Source organism: Taeniopygia guttata, chromosome 24, assembly GCF_048771995.1.
Source record: "Taeniopygia guttata chromosome 24, bTaeGut7.mat, whole genome shotgun sequence".
In the NCBI taxonomy this organism is placed as follows: Eukaryota; Metazoa; Chordata; class Aves; order Passeriformes; family Estrildidae; genus Taeniopygia; species Taeniopygia guttata.
The window spans coordinates 4,690,645-4,707,786 of NC_133049.1; the positions used below are offsets into that span (position 1 = coordinate 4,690,645).

General features: G+C 45.6%; 1 non-coding gene across 1 annotated transcript; it reads left to right on the plus strand.

Annotated features, from left to right (window-relative positions):
- The first annotated feature begins 15,880 nt into the window (after positions 1 to 15,880).
- MIR125-2 (microRNA mir-125-2) lies at positions 15,881 to 15,952 on the plus strand. Its single transcript, NR_049005.1, has one exon. It is a non-coding gene; the product is annotated as a microRNA mir-125-2 (primary transcript).
- Positions 15,953 to 17,142: the final 1,190 nt, after the last annotated feature.

Sequence of the window (17,142 nt, forward strand, 5' to 3'; positions counted from 1 at the left end):
ATAAATTTTTTTCTATAAAATTTTAATCTCTTAGGGACACAGATGTCCTCTCAGGGAGACGGGGACACTGATTTCAATTCTCAGGGAAAGGATGAGCTGGTGTGGAGCAGCAGAATATTTGGAAATGAACACTCTGAGGCCACAGCAGAGATGGGCGTGCACACCTCTCTCTTTTAACCAACTTTTTCCTTCTTATTCTCATTTTTCCCTCTTCATGGCTGGGGGATTTCAGTGTGAAACCAAGTTCATTTCTGGTGGGAATTTTTGGGATTAATTCTGTTTCCACACCAGCTTCAGTCAGGGACAAACTCAGAATTGTGGTGTTGGACCTGCAGGGTTCAGCAAACTGGAACAGAAAAGAAATCTCACGTCTGGAAATTTCCCATAGCAGAGGAAAATCCCAAATATTTGGGAATGTGTCCCCCCCTTCCTTTTAATTTGCTCTTTAAATAAGCCAAAACTCCTGCTTGCCCTGACTCTGCTGGTGCTCCAGGCAGTCCCACTTGCATATATTTAAATTTATACATTCAAAATATAAAATGTATTCTCCCCGAGCAAATCATCTGCACATGCTATAGGGTGAAATTGGCCTCTTTGTGCAATGTCATGGCCCTGTTTCCTGGTGAAATAAGTTCAAGAATCAGGTTTCTGGGGCAGACATGGAAAGAAATTGAAATTCTTCCTTCTGTCTCATCAGCAGTGGCTCCTCACTCCCATCACCTCCACTCCAGACCCTTTTGAAAAATCATTGAATTCTTGATGGATGACCAGATTTTACTGCTTGTTTTTCTTATATCCAGTGTATTTATAACTCAAGCCATGAATTTTAGTTTTTATGAACATTTTAGGCCTCATTCCTCTTATAAAAAGGGGGCGGATAAACCTCTGCTCAACACTAGAGGGAAATTTTTGGGTCCAAAGACACTAAGATGGCACAGGAGCTGTTCCACCAGATCCGAGAGGACAAAAAGTGGCTAAAAAGGTGCCAGCAACAAGCAGAGATAAATCTGAAATGGAGGCACTGAACCATGCCCATCAGAAAGGAAAAAACCAAAAATAATGTTCTGAGGAAAAGGAAGGATGAGGAGGGAGTTTCACAAAGTGAGTGCAAGGAGTGAAATGAAATAGTGACAAATTCAAACTATTTTATAAAGCCATTCTTTTCCCACCAGTATTTAATTTTAAAAAAGGAATCTAATTGCTTTTAGAAGTTAATGGGAACTTTGCAAGACTAGAACAAATTAGGTACTTGTGTTTTTAATAACCATACACAGAATTATGGGCGTTCATTGTAATAACTTTAGAACTGAGCTTGGACTCCATAAGGTTTGGGATGAAAAGCAGTAACTCAATGCAGGGAAAATCCAGTGGGAAGGGCAGATTTGGGCTGTCCAAAGCTGCTAATTATGGTCACTACTGGGGGAAATGTTGGGGAAGTCTGGAGCGTGGCCCAGTCCGTGGATGGCTCCTCTGAAGGACTGAGCACAGAATTTCCCACTGGCAAATAAAAGTGAAGAGGGGATGGATGTTTGCCCTTCTCCCAGGATGAGCAGATGTTGGAACCCAGCTCATCCCTCTGGCTGCCCTGGCTGTCCCCAGACCCTGGCACAAAGTCACAAACACCTGTGGCTTCCATTTTAGCCTGTGGAAAAAACTGCCAACTTTGTATGAGGAATTACAAGCCACAAGGGTTTGAGTAGTGTGGTAGCTGAACTTACACAGGGTGGAAAAGTAGAATTTTGGGGTTTTTAGAATGGGGTTCAAGGGGACAAGATGGAGGATTTGGGCGTGTCCTGATCTTCTCCTTCTCCTTGCCATCCATGTCTTGCTGTGCTGGTGACACTTTTCTGTTGGTTTAAGGTACAGACACACTGTCCAACATAAATTATAGATATTGGCACGTTATTGTAAACATGGCACAGGTAGTTCTTGGTATAAAATGCAAACACCACCCTGAGGGCAGACAGAATGCCATGGCCGAGCTGCTGGACAGAGCTCAGCAGGTCAGAGAAAGAATGTTCTAGAGAAGGGAAAATAAACAACCTTGAGAAGCTGATCCTGCACATTCAGACTCCTTTGGCTGCACGGGCTGGGAAATGAGGACTTTTACACTCTTGGGGTCACCTCAACACCCAGACCCCGAGCAGCAGCTGCAGTGCTGCAGTGCTCATGGCAATTATTCAAAACTGTGGCACTGATAATTCCTGTGCAGTGCAAATGAGAGCAGAGGAAGGGCAGCGACATCCCAGGCCAGCAGAGCATCACTGGAGGGCTGGGTACAAAACCCAGCTCAGGCAGCCACAGATCTGCCCCTAAGCACGGCCTGTTGCCTTTTTCCTCCTCAGGAAATGAATTTCCTGTGAGCCTGGCACTACCAGAAGTCACAGAAGTTTCAGAAGCAGGCAGGGTCACAGCTGGCTCTGCTTTCCCAGCCCTGTTCCGCTCCCAAGCCCTCCTGGCTGGGGATTTGTGGTGCAGCAGCCCAGGCTGGTGTGAGATTTGGGGTCACCGCAGTCCCTGGCGAGTGCAGGCAGCCCCTTTGTGCTCCTCAGCTTAAGTGAGATTTAAGGAATTGCTGCAAGCAGCAGGTCAAACCCATTCTGGGATTAATGGCACTGGTGTGGCTTTAGGGAGAAGTTTGTTTTGCTTGTGTTTGAAGTGGCCTCTCATCTCCTCTGACAACAAACATCCCAGAGGGGCGGCTGCAGCCTGGCAGCTGCCTCAGCTTCCCCCTGGCTCTGCACTTCCTGCCACAGAGGATGCGGAGGGTGGGATTTGGGAAAAAAGAATGAGGAAGAGATGGGAAAACAGGAAGGAAATTGGAAGGGAAGAAGGGAAAACAAAGGAAATTGAAAGGGAAGAAGGGAAAACACAAAGGAAATTGGAAGAGAAGAAGGGAAGGAAATTGGATGGGAAGAAGGGAAAACACAAAGGAAATTGGAAGAGAAGAAGGGAAGGAAATTGGACGGGAAGAAGGGAAAACGCAAAGGAAATTGGAAGGGAAGAAGGGAAAATACAAAGGAAATGGGAAGGGAAGAAGCGAAAACATGAAATTGGAAGGGAAGAAGGGAAAACAGGAAGGAATTTGGAGGGGAAGAAGAGATAACTGGAAGGCAACTGGAAGGGAAGAGGAAAAAACACAAAGGAAGTTGGAAGGGAAGAAGGGAAAGAATGAAGGAAATTGGAAGGGAAGAAGGGAAAACAGGAAGGAATTTGGAAGGGAAGAAGAGAAAATATAAAGGATATGGGAAAGGAAGAAGGGAAAACACAAAGGAATTTGGAAGGGAAGAAGAGAAAATATAAAGGAAATGGGAAAGGAAGAAGGGAAAACAGGAAGGAATATGGAAGAGAAGAAGGGAAAATAAAAAGAATATGGGAAGGGAGGAAGGGAAGGAAATTGGAAGTGAAGGGAAAACGCAAAGCAAATATGAAGGGAAGAACGAAAAACCTGAAGGAATTTGGAGGGAAGAAAAGATAACTGGAAGGAAACTGGAAGGGAAGAGGAGAAAACAGGAAGTTGGAAGGGAAGAAGGGAAAATACAAAGGAAATGGGAAAGGAAGAAATTTGGAAGGGAAGAAGGGAAAACAGGAAGGAATTTGGAAGGGAAGAAGGGAAAACAGGAAGGAATTTGGAAGGGAAGAAGGGAAAACAGGAAGGAATTTAGAAGGGAATAAGGGAAAATACAAAGGAAATGGGAAGGGAAGAAGCAAAAACATGAAATTGGAAGGGAAGAAGGGAAAGGAGGGAGGAATTTGGAAGGGAAGAAGGGAAGGCTTCTGCTCTTCTGCAGATTTTGGAGACTGCCCTTCCCTTCAGACGTGGGAAAGGAACTGATTTTCTAAGAGCCCTGAGATAGTTCAGTCACGTGCTTGCCTTCATTTGCATGTAAGAATAATTATTGAATGAGGAGTTAACCAGGGGAGGTGTTAATGGAAAAAACACAATCAGTGTCCGGTGCATTCCATGTTTGTAAAGATGTAGTGAGGCTGCTGAATCAGGGCTGGTTGGAGGTTTTAGGATAGAAGTCACTGCTCAGAGATATCATATTTATTTTTTTATTATTTTATAATGCAATAAATTTATAATACAAGAAATTATAGTTTAAAATGTATAATGTTATAAATAAAGTATTTATAATATTATATGAATTTTTATTATTGCTTAACTCTCAGCAACAGGGAACTCTCAATCCATACTCAAGTCAAGGGTTAAATGTTTAATCCATAAATTAGTGATGGGAATCAAGAAAAGTCTGCTTGACATCTGAAATCACAGAGAGGTTTTATTCTCTGTAAGGAAAAAAACCCTCTCCAAATTATTTAAAGCCTTTTTCTCTGGGCCACTGTGTGCTCTTGGTTAGGAGTGACTTTGTTCACTCAGGATTTTCCTCTTCTAGAGGAGCTGGCTCCTGGTTTAAATTGCAAAGGAAATGTCTCCAGGTGCCACTCCCATGGATCCTGCTCTGGATTTTGGGTATGGAATCGATGTCATTTGGTCACCTCCCTGTCCCTGGGTCAGCTCACAGCCAGGCTGTGGCAGTGACACCCAGCCTGTCTTTTACAGCATCACCTTCAGCCCCAATTTCTGCTGGAAATTCACTTTTTTGTTTGCTTCTTACTCTGAAATCTCAATGGGTTCAGAACCCCAGCACGGTTTGGGTTGAAAGGGACCTTAAAAATAATTTAATTCCACCCCTGCCATGGCAGGGACCTTCCACCATCCCAGGCTGCTCCAGCCTGGCCTTGGACACTTCCAGGCATGCAGGGACAGCCACAGCTCCTCTGGGAATTCCATTCCCAGCCTCACAGGGAAGAATTTATTGCCAATATCCCCTCAAACCCTGCCCTCTGTCAGATTGCAGCCATTTCTGGAATAACAGTGAGCACAAAACCAATCTCTCTTTGCCTGGGTGAGCTGGGGGAGCTCTAAAAGCCCCAGACAGGACAGAACTGCCTTGGGAAGCTGCAGGACTGTGAAGCAGCTCCCTCCTGCCACATTGCATCACATCTGAACAGGCCTTTTGCATTATATATTAGCAGAGATTTGTCCTCAGATACCCTCCTCTGGAGAAGGCCATTTTTAAATCTTTAATAGGGCATTAGAGCAATTTGCCTGTGATTTAGCTCTAAGTGGGCAAGGAGAGTGGTGACAAGCAAAGCCAGGAGGCCCTAAAATTCTTTGAATATTCCATGTTTTCCTGGAACTGTGAGGAAAACTCTGCCAGAGAGGTCTTGGCAGGTTTTCTAGGTGGCTGGCCAAGTCTGAAGCAAACGTGGATGGTTAACAGGCTAATGCAGCTCTGGTTCCAAGCTCAGACGTATAGAACATACGTTTTTATTTAAGAAATCCCACCACATGGAGGAGCAAATGTAGTGCTAATATATCTTCCTGAAGGAAAATGGCAAGGGGAAAAAACAGTGTCATCTTGCCACGATAAAATAAAAGTTCTTTTGCCCTTGCTTTTTGGGGACTTGGGGCTGTCAGCTGAAGGAAATGAAATCCAGTGGCTTTCCCATGAGGGGCCCTTATTAATCAGGAATGGCTTATGGAGCAATAGTCTGAGTCTGAGGGAAGAGGCAGAAGTTGTTCAAAGAATGGATTTCCGTTGCCAGATTGACTTTTTGTTGTTGCCATGCGAGTAATTAAAAGTGGCAATTAAGCAGGAAAGTGATCAAATAATCACTTGGGAGCTGCTGCTGCTCTTGGCTCCACGTGGACCAGCAGCTCCAGCGAGGAGCAGGGACCACCCATGTGGGTCAAACAGTGAGAATGAGGGGCTGCTACTGAATTACCCCAGTTCAAGGTGGCTTTGGGAGGGATTTCTCTGGGAATTGGTGTTTCCTGTGGGAAGCACGAGTTTGGATTTCCTGGAGACACCAGGTGAATGAAGGTTGGCACTTTAATCTTGTCCCTTGCTCGTGTGCAGCTCATGGGGCTTGTCTTGTTTTATTATTGATGGAGCAAAGGCTGCACAGCCTCTGCCTTTAGAGCAAAACCATTTTTTATTAAGCCCTTGGTGCAGCCCCAGAAGTTCTGCTGTGGGCTCCCTGTGGGGTCTGGGGTGAGTCACTTATTTTTCTTTGGTTCTACTCCCTGCCTATAAAATAGAGGTCCTTGTTCCTCCTAAGGGAGTTGTAAAGGCAGAGGAGCTGATCCTGAATGAGCTGTTCAGAGACACTCATGCTGGAATTGCAAGGATCACACTGGGAAGAAATGTTTCTGATGGGCTGACACTTTTTTAGATTTGCAGAGTCAACACTGATAAGATTTATCATCCAAAACTATTTTTATGCAATCGACTCGAGAACGTTATTACAACACATTAAAAATCCTCAGTAACGTGATTTATTATCAGCGTAAATAGGCCAAAATTCAGATTTTTCTGCCTGTTTTCTTCACGTTGCATCTCCTGGAAGTCTTAAGGCTGTGTTTTTGCATCATGGCCAGGAGGAGCTGTGAGTTTAGGGTGGAGCAGAGGCTGCGGTGAGGCGCTGCAGAAGTGCAGAGGGGCAGTGGGAGCTGCGCCTGCCTCCTGCTGCTCTTTGTGGCACTGAGCAGCATCTGCTGGGCCCAGCACAGGTCTGACACTCACCCTGTCTCCCACATCCCTCTCCAGGCCTGGCTCCCTGCTTTTTATCCACTCCCAGCACCGGTGGAGAGGCTGGACACGAGCTGGGTGTGAAGCTCCCTGCATCCACAGCCACAGAAAAACCATCTTCATTTTCCCTCGCTTTACCACCTTAAGATCCAATCACTTTATGGCCTTCTCACCTTTATTATTTCAGTTTTATCCAGGGAGGGATGGAGGTGGAGCTCAAGGAGAACCTGTTCATTTTATGGCCTTTTCACCTTTATTATTTCAATTTTCCCCCGTTATCCAAGGAGGGATGGAGTTGGAGCTGAAGGAGAACCTGTTCATTTTATGGCCTTTTCACCTTTATTATTTCAATTTTTCCCTGTTATCCAAGGAGGGGTGGAGTCGGAGCTGAAGGAGAACCTGTTCATTTTATGGCCTCACCTTTATTATTTCAGTTTTCCCCGTTATCCAAGGAGGGATGGAGTTGGAGCTCAATGAGAACCTGTTCATTTTATGGCCTTTTCACCTTTATTATTCCAATTTTTCCCTCTTATCCAAGGAGGGGTGGCATCAGAGCTCAAGGAGAACCTGTTCCACCACAGACAGAATTCCCCAGGTGGAGAGCCCAGAGATTTGATTTTTTTTTTTGGTAGCAACACCGAAATATCTCAGCATCCCAGAGTCTCCCCTGTGAGGACACATCCCTTTTCCCCAGGAGTTTTCAGTCTGGGTGGATAAAACAGGCAGGAAAGGGGAAGGGATGGAGAGACTCGAGAGTGTCACTGAGCAGACTGGGAATCCTCTCTGCTGCTTTGGGATTGCTCTGTGCTTGGAATTTTGGATTCCTCTGTGCCAGCTCCTCCTGTCCCTGTGCAGGGATTAATGCCTTGCACCCACCACCAGCTGGAGAAAATATTTTGGTGTCCAACCCTTGGGTTTCATTCTTAAGCAGTGGCTGGAACATGTATTTTTTTTTTTTCTTGTGAGAAATATATTTTAAGGGATTTTTTCCTGTTTTAAATTGGTTCAGGTGTAGTAATAGAAACCTGGGAAAGACGCCTTGGTTTTGTCTTTTAGGTCCAACCTCTCTTTAAAAAAAAGCAAGCAGTGCTGGTGAGAAGGGTGAGGAGTCTGACAGGAGCTCTGGGGGATGTTGAAGAATTCTGGAACTTTGAGGTTCCTCAGGTCCCTCTGAGACATCAACTGAGGCTCAGGCTCCCAGCTCCTTGCTTAGGTGCAATAGTTATGTTATTATCAAGGATTGAAAATACTGAATTTCTGGAGGAGATGGGAATGGATCTGCGGACTGCAGCACTCCAATCTGGGAATTACAATCCTTATTTTCCATAGTGACCCTAGCGCTCCTTTCCTACTGAAATACAATTCATTCTAGCTCTCTTCTCAGTCTTGTGGATCTTTAATTTTTCCACTTTTCCTGCCAGCTCAGATTCCCAAATTGTCCTTAAACTCTCTGCAAGTTGAATTTAAGTTCAACAGTTTAAGCTCCAACTGAAAAGTCTCAACAGGTATTATTTTTACTGTTGTTTTCAGAGAAAAAAAAAAAAAGAAAGAAAAGAATATTTGATTGAGGGACTCCACCTTTTCATGCAACGACTCTACTGGAATTTGAATTAAAGTTTAAAAAAGCATTAAATGTTGACCAGACTTTTTTTTTTTTTTTTTTTTTTTTTTTTTTTTTTTGTGGCAGCCTTGTAGGGTAACATATTCCTACAGCTCCACCTCTTAGTAACTGATGTATTTCAAAATTTGCCAGATTTCAGGGTGAAACCTCAAATCTTAAGAAATTATATCCCCAAACCAGGTTAGATTTAATAAATAAGATTGAGCTTAAGAGTGAAATAAGAGAATAACAATAATTATAATAAGAGAAATAAAAGTGAGCTTCTTGGAGATTTTTTTGTGTTCTGAATTAATCACGTCTTAAACTTTTGGTGGCCTTGAACCCACGTGAAATCTGAGGGGTTTGGGTGCTTCATGTGAGATGGAATTGGCAGATCATGCCAGAGTGATGTAATCATTCTTTGTGTGGCTTCATCCATGTAATTTTGGGTTTCACCTTGAATTTCAAATTGGTTAAATCCATTTGGTTTTAGGAGAACTCGGGATCAGGGCAGACAAAACAGAAATTCGGGGTACGGCGTTTCCACCTCTCTGATTTTGGATGAATCAGTCTTTGTGACCTTTCTCTCCAAATCCCTCTGTGATATTGGCTGACCTTTTGCTGAATTCTTCCCTTTTCCCTAATCCTGGTTTCAGTGAGTGCAGAGTCCCAGGTCTTTTCCCACTGCCTCACTTTCCTTTTCCCTTGCTTAAGATCCAATCATTTTATGGCTTTCTCACCTTTATTATGTCATTTTTTCCCCGTTATCCAGGGAGGGGTGGAGTTGAAGCTCAAGGAGAACCTGTTGGCAGAACTGAAGGGTGGGGGGAAAATCCAACCACTACTTTTTAATGCTTGGGGGAGGCAAAATCTGCAGGTTTGGAGGGGAAAGTTGCTGGGTGAAAAGGATTTGGTGGTGCTGAAATGGACCTGGGATGATTCTGAACCACGCTCTGTCCTCTCTGTTGAATGCCAGGGGATGAGACGAGGGTGACAAAATCAATCTGGACACTGCAGCTTCTTCCAAGGATCCACAACCCACCAGGGATGTGGTAAGTGTTGTCCTGATGGTTCTGTATTTTTACAGAATGTTGATTTTATCAGTGATTTGCTGTGCAATTGCTCTGCAAAACAGTGAGCCTCGAATGAGAAGCTTTTGGTTGTCAAGAGCACCATTCTGGCAATGTCTAAATCATGACAACTTCGCCCAGTTTTGCTTTCCACTCTGAATTTTACCTTTCCTCACATCATTCGAATTCTTGATTTCTATTACTGAAGACATTTTATTAATTTGGAGATTATTCTTATGTATGCTGTCCTTACAGCTGAGCTATAAGTGTTATTTTAAAGATATTTCCTAAATGATCTCTGTCCACTTGGCCCAGAGTGAAGTTATTGACTGGTCTCAGAAAGGCCTCAAGGTTTTAGAGTTAATGCTGAAGTCCCTAAAGCTTCCTCCCTGCTGAACATCCCTTCTCCTGTGTCTTCCCCTTTGAATTGCTAATTCCAATTGATCTGAGGGGGGAAAATAATTGTAATAGTTTGTATTTATTCTACTTTCTGCTACAACAGCACCTACCAAGGACTCTCCTTCCTTTGATCCTGTCACCATGATTAAATTCATTCTTCCTTTCTGTTTTCCAGCTTCTCTCTGCAAACTTTCACTCCATTTCTGCAAGAATTTCCTGCAAACCACATCCCTGAGAGCATTAGTGGAGGGGATACCAATTTTATTTATATTTATTTACAAATGGACTGCAGAGACTTGGCCCCTTTTTAAATATGAGAACAATTTTCAGGCCTCTTTCTGTTGTGGTTATTTCACTCCAGAAGAAAAAAAAAAAAAGACAAACCACAGAACAACAGAGAAATATGAGAAGTTGTGGAAACCCCTCAAACTTTCTCTGTTTAAATTTTGAATTCCTGGTGGTCACAGGGCCAGGTGATGCTGCCAGTTGTGGGTTTTTTGTGTAGTGCCTGGCCCAGAGCAGCAAGTTGAGTTAAATGCAAAGTTGGGATCAAACCACACAGAATGACACCTCTATTTTTTTTATTATTTTAATTTTATTATTATTTTTTATTTTATTATTTTTGCCAGCCTGGAGGCCTTTAACATTTTGAAATTTGAGTTTTTGCAAACAGGGTTGCTGGAGTCCAGTAAATGAAGTGTCTGGACCTCGGTGGTGATTCATAAAAGCAATTAAAAGAGGAAAGTGCTTTTCCTCTGAGCCGAATGTCTTGGTTGAGGATGTCCTTAAGTGAGTGTGAAGTGTTCAGGGGATGGGGGCTCTGTGTTCCAGGCCTTGGATCTGTTTCCAGCTAACACTTCTTTATCACCTGCTGATGATGATTAAACCAAATTTTTATTTTTTTTTCTCAGGATCCCAGAGCATTTGGAGCTCTGGAGATCCCCCAGCCCAAGGCAGGGTCACCTGCAGCAGGGACACAGGGACACGTCCAGGATGGCTCCAGGCAGGGAGAACCCAAAAACCTCCCAGGGCAGCCTCAGGGTTGAGGTGGAACTTGTTGAATTTTCCTTTGTGGCTGTTGCTCCTTTTCCTCTCACCAAAGCAGTCTGGCACCGCCTCTGACACCTGCCTTGGGGATATTTGTATGGATTTAAGAACGAAATCTTACTGAGTTTCTACTTCAATATAGTTCCCATTTCTCCTTTCTTAAATTTGAAGACAACCCCTCTGAGGATGCAACATTTCCCGTGGGGGAAATGCGGTTGTGGCAACATAAATACTGGCAGTGATGGATAATTGAAATTCATCAAAGATGGTATTTTTTTCCCTTGCTTAGTGCAACTCCCTGGCATTTCTGACCCTCCCCAAATACAAACCACCCTATTTTTACAGCTTTAAAGTGATTTTCCAGGAGCAAAATGGTTTTTGGTTGGAGCATGATGGAGCTGCACACGAGGATCCATCAGCAGGGCCAGAAGCAGACCCTGAGGCATTCCCTACAAACCTCCCAGTGGCTTTTCCAGCCTTCCCAACCAACCTGGTGGCTTTTAGGGATGGTTCTCACTGCCTTATCCGAGGGGATTCCTCTCTCTTCTCTTGGAGCTCGCACAAATTGAAGTTGTGCCTTCCGTTGGCTTTGCCCTCCCTTCCTGCCCTTGGTTATCCCATCCAAGGGAGGCAGAAGAGTTTTCTGATTTATCATGGATCATTAGGTGGAAGTAACCATTCTTAAAAACATCAGGATGGATACAATAATTAGGGATGTGCTTTTGTTAACACCGCCAGCCTCTACCCTCTTGTACAGTACCCTTGGGTACTAAATAATTACCCACTTTGTGTGGTTATCTAGCTCACTAATTACCCACAAAAATTGGGGTCAGGTGTTAACTGCTTGAAATAAGTATCCTCCAAAGGCTTGGCTAAAGTGTATAAAGAAATTGTATGTTTGCTACAAAACTTTGGGAAAAAAAAAATCAAACATTTTTTTATTGGGAAGGAAGATCAGGAGACAATGGATGTGAAATGCTCTGCGTGATGGCAAAAAATTGCAGTGGTGGTGAGGGACTCTAAAGGGAGTGAAAGGGTGGTTGGCAGATACAGTCACTAATCCAGACTACTTTTCCCAAAGATTAGATCCTTCACTACACAGGTTTGATTCTTCCCTTATCTAGGCTGATGCCACTCAGAATTATGGCGGTATAAATAAGAAAATTTGTACCCGTGCATTCCCAAACTGACTTTGCTGCATAATCCCACCTCTTCCACCACCCAGAGACTTCTGCATTGCACCCAATAATTTAATTACGGGCTATATATTTGTTTCCATGCGTTCATTTTAGCTGTCCCCAGCTCTGTGCGCATGCAGAATTTCATTCTGAGGCTGCTGCTCATAAAACGCAGTTTGCTTGGAGCAATAATTTCATTCCTGTGCTCAGGGAGTTACCCCAGTGAGTCAAAGATTTCTAGATAGCCCCACCCTGCCCAACTTCCCGAACGCTCACACTGCAGCCACTTTCTCCTTGCCAGACCCACACAAGCTGTGTAACCAGCCAAAATCCCAAAGGGCAATCCCAAATTCCTGCCTCCCCTGCTTCAGCCCCAGAAAACTGGGAAATGAAGCCACAGCAGCCCTAAAGCCCCTGAAATATCAGGCAGAGGGATGTTTAACAGCCCTTCTTCCCATCCTGGTGTCTTGCATAGGTGATCCCTGCCTTCAGTACAAAGGAAAGGGATTTCAGGGGGAGCTGAAAGGTGTTTCTGGAAATCCCTGTGTCTCTGGGTGCACGGATACCTTTAATTCCTGAGCGTCTGTGCTGTGCTCGGCGTAACAAAGAAACTGCCTGGATTTATTGCTGGATTTTGCGTGAGGTGCTTCCTCTCCTCCACAGCCACATCCACTTTCTGTTCCTACAAACACCTTTTGAAGCCTGTGTGGGTTCAGGTATCAAACATCACCATCCCCAAGGTTTGGGCAAACAGGGGTGCTGGGGAGGGCCCCAGGGTGAGGTTTTGGGGCTACCTGCGCCCCGCATTGTGCGGAGCATCCCTGGGAAAGGCAGGGCTCAGCCTCCTGAAGCACAATGCAGATTTAGTCGTCATCTTTGTCTCTCCCCCCGCGCCCCCCCGCTCCACTCCCCGCTGATGTTAACTGTCTGTATTATTATTTATTGTTATCAGGGGATTTGGTTTGATCAATGAAGTGTATATGCGTCTGACGGACATTCGGGGAGGAAATGCTTGCAGAATGAGTAACATGTCTGCAGTGGAGGGTGTGTGAGAGGCAGAGAGAGGGAGCATCGCTACTAGAAACATTGACTGATGAGTTCATTTTAAAATCCAAGGGCATATAGCTGGTAAATTAGCACATATTGCAAATATAGTCTGGTGCGAGAGGCAGCAGCGCTGCCATTGAGCGCAGGGGTGGGTGTGGAGGGGAAGGGGGGGTCGAGGAGAGGAGGTTGTCAGCTCTAAAGTCATCACGGGCATGAGGCAGTCTGCCTGCTCACTGCAGACGTGGGGGGTGCGATTTCCACGGGCGGCTGCGGCGGGGGGGAGCGGGGGCACCCGCGAGAGCCAGCGCCGGCTTTTATTGTTTTAAAACCCACCGCCAGCCGCAGGGATGCCAGGAGAAGGGCTGCTCCCCTCTCCAGCCCCCTGCACCCCTCGGGAAGGCGGAGGGAAACGGGAGCGGCCGCCCGGAGGTGCCGGGGATGGTACCCGGCGGGGATGCGGCGGGGCCGGGATGCGCCGGCGGGATTGTGCCGGCAGCTTAAGAGATTATTATTGGGAAGGGTGACCGGCACTGGAGTGTGTGCGTGTGTGTGAGTGTGTGTGAGTGTGTGTGAGTGTGTGTGAGTGTGTGTGAGTGTGTGTGAGAGTGTGTGAGTGTGTGCGAGTGATGCGGGGCTGGCGGAGGGGGGAGCCGGGTCCTTATTCTGTTAAAGATTTAAGTAGGCATGCAAGGAATCTCTAGGATAGTTGGCAAAGGGCGAGGGTGGGGAGCGGGGGGGAAGGATCCAAAAGAGTCTGTAACCAGACACTGAAGCTTTCCAGGAGTGAGAGTGTGTGAGAGAGGAGACAGAGCGAGAGGAAGAGAGGGGGCAGTGTGGTCTAGTACATTTTCATCTGGTCGTTGATTTGAGCCTGATGCTTGCTGTCCCTCAACAGCCTCCCTTGCCTGGATTTTTTCTTTCCCCCTCTCCTCTCTTTTCCCTTCTAATTCATCGAAGCCTAGGGGAGCCAGGAAAGATTAAATGTGCTTTCGAAAAGGCAGCCACTTCATGCAGCTATGTCTGCTTCCCCCCCACACCCCCCAGCCACCCCCCCACTCCCCCTTTTTTGAAATAAAAAGAAAAAAAAAAGAGAGGGGGAGACAGAGAGGGGGAGAAGGAAGGAGGAGGAAGAGGAGGACTATAGTTTAATGATGTCGGGACTGGCTGATCCAGAAGGAGGAAAAAAAAAAAAAAAAAAAAAAAAAAGAGAAAATATTTGAGCTCCTGGACGAGGAAGGACTTTGGTGAATGGGCTCAGACTCCTGAGGTGAGAAAAGGACGGAGTGAATGATGATGATGATGATGATGATGGTTCCGTAATGGTGCCTGTTACCGCTGCCCCCGGCCGGGCGGCGGCGGGGCCGGGCCGGGGGGGACCTGCCCTCGGCAGCGCCGGATATTCTGCATTTTTAACCTCGGGCCCTCCGGTACGTTTCGCCTTCTCCCCGCTTATGCCGCTGGGCCTAAAGCGGTTCCAGAGCTGGGTGGAGGGTGCGGATCCGTATTATTTATTTGGGCGGGGGGGTGGGGGGGGAGAGAGGGAGGAAAGGGAGGGAGGGAAGGGGGAGAAGAGCGGAGGGAAGGAGGTGGCAAGCTGGGGACGAGATCCTGCTCTGGGTTATGGCTGGCGTAAATTTCCATTGGCTGGGGGTGCACAAGGTGCTCGGAGAGGGGAGTCGGTGCAGGATGGAGTCCCTTTGTGTGTGTGTGCCGTGTGCTGTGTGTGCTCGCACCCTCCTCTCCCGGGCCAGCCGCTTTTTCTCCAGGTTTTCCTTTGAAGCCCCGGCCGGCGGCTGGCAGGGGAGGGCGGCCGGGGCTGCGGCGCTGCTGCTGCTGCCCGCGCCCTTCCTCCCTCCTCCTCCTCCTCCTCCTCCTCCTCCACCACCTCCTCCTCCTCCTCCTCCTCCTCCTCCTCCTCCCCGCTGACAGTCTGGGGCTCGCTCCGGCACCGGGCTGGCCCCGGCTCCCGCAGCCCCCCAGCAGCCCCGTCTCTTCATCATAATAATAATAACAACAGCGGCGGCGGCGGCGGCATTGCCGGGGAGCGCGGAGGGCGGCAGCGAGCGGAGCTGCGGAGGAATTCGGTTCCTTTTCCTTTCCTCCCCCCACCCCCCCACCAACCAACCAACCCCCCCCCCACCTCTTTTTTTTTTATTATTTTTTTTCCTCGCTTTTCCCTATATTCCCTATTTTTGTTTTAACAAAAAAAAAGAAAAGATGATGTTTAAGACCGCCAGCGGCTCGCCCAGCTGCGCACACCCGCACCGCTCGGGTGTCAAAGCCCGCCGGGCACCCCGCCCGCTGCGGGCACTGCCCGGCCCTTCCCAGCGCCGTGACCGGAGCCTGCCCCGCTTCCCAACGGTGAGTTTTTACCGTTTTTTACCTGCTTTTTTGGCCACTCGGGGGTTTTTCTCCATCGGCGGGGCTGGCGGAGGGGGCGGGGAGGCAGCGCCTCGCTGCTGCCGCCGCTGCCGCACGCTTTGTGCCAGGGGCCGGCGGCGAGCGGCGGATTCCTGCTCTTATTTCTGCATTCCTTCTCGTTGAAACAATGAAAATAATTCCGTCACTGCCCCAAACTTCCTCTCCGTTATTTAAATGCGGCGACTTTTTCGTGGATTTGTCGCAAGCGACCTTGTTGGGAGCTGTAAGGGAACCTGCCGCGCCATGTCATTTTTTTTTTTTTTTTTTGTTGCATAAACGATTAAAAATGGAATGTATTCTCTCAACAGAGGGTCCTTAGAGAAGCTCTTTCCTTCCACCTGTGTGTCCTGTTTTGTAATCTTGAGCCATGAATTGAACTTGCCTGCTATTCTTTTCCTCTTTCTCCTTTTGATCTTTTTTTTTTTTTTTATGATTATTATTTTTTGATCCCCGTTGGTTTTGGTATTTTTATTATTTTTTTTAATTTTTTTTTTTTTTTGCAAGGACTAGTTTGTTGCGCCCCTCTCAATCCCTGAGACCCTAACTTGTGATGTTTAGCTTTTAAATCCACGGGTTAGGCTCTTGGGAGCTGTGAGTTGTGCTTTGACATCTTTATTTTATTTTAGAAAAAATTCCTCTCTATGTGTATATGTGTGAGCGCGGGTGTGTATATTTAGAGCCGTATACACACACATACAATAGTGTTTAGAGACCTTTTAAGGAAAAAAAAAGTGTATTTCTCCTCCTTAGGCTCCATCGGCTGATGTAGGGCGGTGGTTATGGCCATTTTCTGTATAAAAATCCAATTAAAATTAGCGTTCGTACCGCAGAGACTTTTTTTAAAATTTTTTTTTCTTTTTTAATGTGTGTGTGTATATTCACGAGATAATTTTCCAGCTGATCCAGATATGGGGGTGTATGTGTGTACACACAGAGTGATTATTATATATGCGTGTGTAGATAAGATATACACGATATGGACGCATATAAATACAGTTATTGAGGTGTGCATGGCGATCCACAGACGTATTAATTAATATAGGTAAATAAAGCGATAAATATAGATATTTCAACATGGAGGAATATTAATATCACGCATGTGGTAAAAAGAAGATTTTTTTATTTTTTTTTGCAGCAGGCCACTGCATAGAGCATCTCAATTTTGATTTTTTTTAAATTTTTTTTTTGGCTTCCCCCCCTTCTTGAGAGCAACACAGAGTACCCTGAGAGCGTGACAGTAACAGCTCGGTACATTGGTGCTTGACCTCAGCTGAAATCCCAGCATGCCTCATGCTTCCAAGTTTAAAACTGAACGATTAATCTTGGAAATGTGCTCTATGGACACACCAAAAAAAAAAAAAAAAAAGAATAAAAAAAATTAAAAAAAAAAAAGGAGAGAGGAAAAAAAATAAAAATAAAAAGCCAGGAGACAAGTTGGATTTTATAGGTTGGAAAAAATAAAGTGCAGAATAAAATGGTTGCATGTATTAATGGTTGGAAAGTAAAAAGTAAAAAGAAATGCCGAAGTTTTCTTTGAGTTCTTTTCTAGAACTTCCAGCTTTGCTGCTTTTCCGGGCAATATGATATGTAAATGATGGATCAGAAATGTTCAAAATGTTTCCTGCTGCTGCTGTTTTTCTTTATTAGATTTTTTTATGTTGCTGTAAAATTAATTATGGTTGGAACTGTATTTCTTATCTCTGTTCTGCAAGGCAATTTATAATGAAGTTACTGTACCTTGTTATGGCACCAAATTACTGTTTGATATTTGAATGCAAATG